Source organism: Erinaceus europaeus, chromosome 8 (genome assembly GCF_950295315.1).
Source record: "Erinaceus europaeus chromosome 8, mEriEur2.1, whole genome shotgun sequence".
NCBI classification, from domain to species: domain Eukaryota; kingdom Metazoa; phylum Chordata; class Mammalia; order Eulipotyphla; family Erinaceidae; genus Erinaceus; species Erinaceus europaeus.
Window position 1 is genome coordinate 6,388,815 of NC_080169.1, and position 7,012 is coordinate 6,395,826.

The following is a 7,012-nucleotide window of genomic DNA, read 5'->3' on the forward strand; positions in this document are numbered from 1 at the left end:
AGGAAGGAAGGAAGGAAGGAAGGGAAAAAGAAGGGAATGGGAAGGAGAGAGAAATAGAGACACCTACAGACCTGCTTCACCTCTTGTGAAACTTATCCACTGGAGATGAGGAGCTGGGACTTGAACCTTGGTCCTTGTGCATGCCAGTCAGGTGCACCACCTCCCATCCCCCACCGACCTTTTGTTATTAGGTCCAGAATAGGCCTTTTCACTTGGGACTTGTAAATAAACTCCTTAATTTTGCTAATCTCCCTGTCTGTATGAACATGAGAAAAGACTTCTACAAACTGAGCCTAAATGGGATTCATACAAAGAAACATTTGGATAGTTAGCATTCAGTCTGAGGGAGTGTGGCATAGGTAGCAATAATGAAATAAGGTGTTCTGATAAAGACAAATAAACAAACATGTAAAGTTAAAAAAAATAAAATCAGAACACTATAAAATGCCCTCAGTCATGTTGCTTCATCCACTGACTCTAGCTTCTCTGCCTCTTGCAGGTCATGCTTTTATTTCTTGCATATCCTCTGGGGGTTTTGAAGGCACAGGGAGAAGCTGTAAATGTCTTTCTTACTCTGAAATCTCCTACAAAGAGGTTGTGCTGTGAATTATGATGTTACCTGGAAGAGTCACAGTGACTCAGACTTCCCCTCATACTGCAATAAAAAGGTTTTCCTATGGTTGCCCAAAGAAGCCCTGGCATACAAAATAGGTCAGCCCCCACTTCCTGCCCCCAAATAACTGTACTCTGAAGAGAGAAAAATTCTGAGCTCAGTATTCGACTTTCACCCTTACGTCCCCACAGTCCACATTTCTAACTCCTGTAAGTAAGGTGATTTTCCCAAAGAATGAACTCCTTTCTCAGTGTTTTAGACTTAGAGAAGCAGGCTAGCAGACATGGATTTTTTTAGCTCCCCTAAAATCTGAGACCTGTTTTCAGGCAGAATTTGAAAAACAAGATCAGAAGAGAAAACACAAGTAGAACCTGAACTGGAGTTGGTGTATTGCACCAAAGTCAAAGACTCTGGGGTGAGGGGGGTGAGGGGGGTGGGGGGGAGAGAGTACAGGTCCAAAAAGGATGACAGAGGACCTAGTGGGGGGTGTACTGTTATGTGGAAAACTGAGAAGTGTTATGCATGTACAAACTATTGTGTTTACTGTCGAATGTAAGACATTAATCCCCCAATAAAGAAATAAAAAAAAAAAAGTCTGAGAGCTGCCAGAATTTACTTCCTAGGACAGACATATTGACTGTGGTTTAGTCTGTTAAGGAAGAAATCAGGAGAGTAATTTGAGAATCCTGGTTCTATTATCTGTCCAATCATTATGCAAAATAAATGAGGTGTTTTTTATTGGTTTTTTTTTTTTTTGCTCTGGAGTACGGGAAATAATGAAATGGAAGCATTGGCCATGGGGGCTGGCTGGTGGCACCTGCAGTAAAGTTCACATAGTACCAGGTTCAAGGGCCTGATTAAGTCCCTTCTCCTGATCTGCAGTGGGTTTGGTTCACAGGTGGTGAAGCAGGTCTGCAGGTGTTTCTCTGTCCATCTCTGTCTCCTTCTCCTTGTCTCAAATTCTCTCTGTCTTAGTCAATAAAATGGGGAAAAATGGCTCCAAGTAGCAGTGGATTTGTAGCTGTGACTTGGGACTGACAGGGACATGGAGGTCTAATAAACATCTTAGATCTCCCCACATCAAGACCCTTAGCTTCATTTGCTCTACTCCTACCTTTTGGTGCCTGTTTACCGAACAATGTGTTCTTCTTTTTATCTTACTGCATTTCAGCCATCTGACATGAGCTATGTGGGCAGGTGACCTCACCAGTGTGGCCCAGAACCTGTCTTCTCCAGAGCCCTACCCCACTAGGGAAAGATTTAAACAGGCTGGGGGTATGGATTGATCTGACAACATCCATGTCCAGCAGAGAAGAAATTACAGAAGCCAGACTTCCCATCTTCTGCAACCCATAAAGAATTTTGGTCCAGGATGGGGCTAGACAGCATAATGGTTATGCAAAGATATTCTTATGCCTGAGGCTCTGAAGTCCCAGGTTCATAAACCAGAGCTCAGCAGTGTCCTGGTATTTAAAAAGAGAAAAAGAAGAAAAAAATTGGTCCATACTCCCAGAGAGGGTTAAAGAATGTGGAAGCTTTGGGGTTGGGTGGTGGCTACCTTGTTGAGAGCACTTTACAAAGGGCAAGGACCCGCATGGTTGAGAGCAGGTTACAAAGCTCAAGGACCCGGATTCAAGCTCCAAGTCCCCACCTGCAGAGGGAAAGTTTTGCAAGTGGTGAAGCACGACTGCAAGTGTCTCTCTGTTTCCCCTCCCTTCTCAATTTCTGTCTCTATCCAATAAAGAAATAAAAATAATTTAAAAAATCAAAACAAAAGAATAGGGAAGCTTCTAAGGAAGGGGATGGGACATGGTGCTCTGGTGGAGGTAGCTATATGGAATTGTATCCCTGTTATCTTACAATCTTGTTAATCGTTATGAAATCGCTAATAAATTTTTTTTAAGAAGATTAGAAATTTACATTTTCGAACCGGCATCCTTAAGCGGGTCCTTGCGCTTGGCGCCACGTGCGCTTAACACACTGTGCTACCCCCCCCCCCCGGACTCCCCACATTCTTTTTTTTTAATACATTGTATAAGGATGGGAAAGTAAGTTCTTGCTAAGCAAAATATTTTCATGCCTGAGGCTCCAGGAATCCAGGTTCAACTTGAAACAGCACCATTACATTAACCAGAGCTAAAGAGTGGGCTGATAAAATGAAAAAAAAAAAAAAAAAGAGGAAAAGAAAAAGAGAGAGAGAGAGAAAGGAAAGGAAAGAAGAAAGGAAGCAAAAGATCAGAGTCAGAGGATAAACTCAAAGTTTTTCTCATGGAGGATTCCACTGAGCTGCCATATGGACTTTCTTTCTTTCTTTCTCTCTTTCTTTCTTTTTTTTTATTATTTAGTAAGAGGAGAAGGAAAAAGACAGTGATGGCAGAACTGTAGAGACCACAGTCTTGCTCCACCTGGTACTGCTCCAACCTGGAATTTCCCGCTGCCTTCCTTTGCTGTCTCTTGGAGTGCTGGGTCTTAGATGCCCCCTCCACACGTGGTACAGCAGATGCTGCGGGCTAAGCTGTCTCACACCCGTGTCCTAAGGTTATTCTTACAATAGCTGGTCTCCCCCAAACCCCACCTCATTCAGATGCATACTTTCAGAGATCACTTCTATAGTTCCTAAAATGTATATAGTATATTCATGGTTTAATTAAAAAATATGGAAGAAAAAAAAATTCTTCTCTTTGCTTAATCACTTCTATTAAATTTCTATCTATTTGTTTGTGAAATGGGCATATTCATATTCCCAGAAGGATAAATGAAGGGCAAGTAAAGACTCTAGTGCTTCCACTTCCACTTTGAGAATAAATTTCTTGGAGAAAGAAGATGAGGCCACGTACTAACTGTGCCTGCTGGGTGCACTGCATTGGAACCGCCAAGATAACTTTCACAAAAACCCAGTTCAAGTCTGCGTTCACCCACATCCCTTCTAACTTGGCAGCCAGTGAAACTGTGCAGCTGGGAACCCAGCCTGACAAGAACAGTGATATAGTTTGTTTGTTTGTTTGTTTGTTTGTTTGTTTTGGGTATTTTTTTCTTTTCTTCTCTTTTTTTCTTTCTCTGTCACTTACTGCTAATGGGAAACATCTGATTGTTCTCAATGTTCTGATCCAGAAAGTATGTTCATAGTCTATGTCCAGCAGGGATTATCTGAGCTTTGGTGCTGTGGTATCTTTCCCTGGCTCTTATTCTCTCTTGCCTTCATTTGAAAGTGTCACCGCTGGTCACTGAAGTCCAAGTGATGACAAAAACAAACACCCAAAAACTTGGTGCAGGAAGGAATTTCAAGAGGTAATCATGTCACATTTTCCCTGCCCTTAATTAATAAGCCTTACCTAGCGCCCAAAGGTCATTTGAAATCGGAAATAATGAGGGGCCGGGTGGTGGTGCATCTGACTGAGCACACATGTTACAATGCACAACAACCTGGGTTCGAGTCCCCAGTCCCCACCTGCAGAGGGAATGTTTGCAAGTGGTGAAGCTGTGGGTATTTCTCTTTCTCTCTCCTATCTCCCTCTTCCCTCTTGACTTCTGACTGTCCCTATCCAATAAATAAAATATAATAAAAATAAAAATAAAGAAAATGGAAATTATGAAAAGATCTTCAGGCTGGAGTCAAGGCAGTCTAAACTTGAGGAAGCTAAGTAAGATTCCCAATACTATATATCCCACAAAGATATTCTCATCTCTTCAATAACTTAGCTAAATGTAATTACGCCTTAGAGGGAAAAAGTATTGCTCAGAAAAAATAAATAATTCATCCCTACTCATATAATGAGTGGTGAAGCAGGTCTGCAGGTGGCTATCTTTCTCTCTCCCTCTCTCTCTCTCTCTCTCTCCCTCCCTCCCTCTCCCTTCTCAATTTCTTTCTGTCCTATCCAATAAAATGGAAAAAAAGGTCACTAGGATTGATGAATTTGTAGTGCTGGCACCAAGCCCCAGCAATAACCCTGGAAACAAAAATAAATAAGTAAATAAACATTTTAAAAGGCTCTTGTCTAGGAATGAGTGACCCAAGACAAGTTCTATTTATCCTATCATCAGTGATTGCACTAAAATGAATGACTCTGACCAAATGAGGGGATTATTTTGTACTAGAACTCACAGAAGTAGTGTTTATATATTATCACATTTAATTATCCCAGAACTTCTGCAACATGACATCACTCTGGTCCATGTGCTACCAGGAATTAAACTCAAGACCTCATGCTTGAAAGTCTAATGCCCATATACACCAGTTTCTGTGAGAGAGAGCTTATGTTCACACGTATCCATAAACTACTGCAAAACATATACCTGAAAGCAGAAGTACACTAGAGTTTGCAGTGAGTACCTCCCTAACACTTCCTCTCCACTATTCCAAGCTTTGGGTCCATGATTGCTCAACAATTTGTTTGGCTTCGTATGTTAACTCTCTTTTCAGTCACCAGGTTCCAGGTGTCATCAGGATGCTAGCCAGGCTTCCCTAGATTGAAGACCCCACCAATGTGTCCTGGAGCTCCGCTTCCCCAGAGACCCACCCTACTAGGGAAAGAGAGAGGCAGACTGGGAGTATGGACCGACCAGTCAACGCCCATGTTCAGCGGGGAAGCAATTACAGAAGCCAGACCTTCTACCCTCTGCAACCCACAATGGCCCTGGGTCCATGCTCCCAGAGGGATAGAGAATGGGAAAGCTATCAGGGGTGGGGGTGGGATATGGAGATTGGGTGGTGGGAATTGTGTGGAGTTGTACCCCTCCTACCCTATGGTTTTGTTAATTAATCCTTTCTTAAATAAAAATACACCACCTCCTCCATTAAAAAAAAAAAAAGGCAAGTAGCTTTTGTATTTATTCCACAAAAAATTTCTTATTCTACGAGCAACTTGAAATTCATTGCTCCAAGGCCAGGGGGTGGCGCACCTGGGTGAGCATATATGCACACATGTTGCAATGTATAACGACCGGGGTTCAAGCTCCCAGTCCCCACCTGCAAAGGAAAGCTTCATGAACAATGAAGCAGGTATCTCTCTTTCTCTCCATCTCTCAATCACCCCATCTCTAGATTTCAGGCTGCCTCTAGCCAATAAATAAATAAAGCTAGTAAAATAAATAACAGCAACAAGAAGAAGAAATTCACTGCTCTGATAACAATAAACTCCTTTCTCTACTTTGTGTTTTATTTAATACATATTTTAATTTTTGACATATTAGGTAGTAAAGATGGCATAATGTTGACTACATATTTTATGATATCTAGTCAAGATACATTTAAAAAATTAACAGGAATTAATCTGGAAGAGAAAATACCACTTTGAACACTAGTTGTGTATAAGTTATAGGGCAAAGACTGATTATTTTCAGTTTGTGTTTATTCATGACACTGAGGATGGCTTCATCCTTTTTGTTATAAAGCATATAACAAACCATTCTAGTGACATAGTATCCTAACATCAAAGTGAGAGTATCTTGGACCAAGAAGATAGTTCTAGCAAGAGCACAACAGACTATCATGCCTGGGGGAAGCATAAGAGGTTCCAGATCCAAGTACCAGTACCACCAGAAACCAGGACTGAGAACTGCCACAATAAAACAATAAATAAATAAGAACATTTGAATCAGTTTCTTTCAGTTTGTTTATCTAAAGTATAAAACTGGGTCATACAGGGAGTCGGGTGGTAGTGCAGAGGGTTAAGTGCTTGGTGAGAAGTGCAAGGACCAGCGAAAGAATCCTGGTTCAATCCCCTGGCTCCCCACCTGCAGGGGAGGCACTTCACAGACGGTGAAGCAGGTCTGCAGGTTTCTGTCTTTCTCTCCCCCTCTCCGTCTTCCCCTCCTCTCTGCATTTCTCTCTGTCCTATCTAACAATGACGACATCATCAACAACAACAATAATAACTACAAGGGCAACAAAAGGGAATAAATAAATTTACAAGAATCAACATTCAAAAAAAAAAAAACCTGGGTCATACAAAAATAAAGTCATGCTTTAATCCATGTCAGCTACTGCCGAGCACAATGGTGCTGCTAACCTTGGAACAGTCTTGAAGTTAATTTCTCTCCCTCTCTCCCTTACCATCTCCCTTTCCCTGTGTTCCACATCCCCTTCTTTCTCCACTCTTTCCCTCTCTGTTTTAAACCAGTAGTGTTTTCATTAAAAAGTGTCTTCTTCACACTAACATCTTCAGATGATAAAAATGATCTAGTAATGAGTGACTATGCTGACGGAAGAGCCAGCCTATTTGCACAGGATGTTTGGTGGGGAGAGGATTTGGTGAGCTCTTTTCTTTGCTCTTTTCTGTGGTCGTGGCTGCATGTTTAGGGCACTGCTTCCTCTCCGTAAATAAGCCCTTGAGTCTGCTTTGCAGTCATCCTCTGATTGGATCATCACGCTTGGCAAGTGCCAGCAGAATGCTGCTCCTG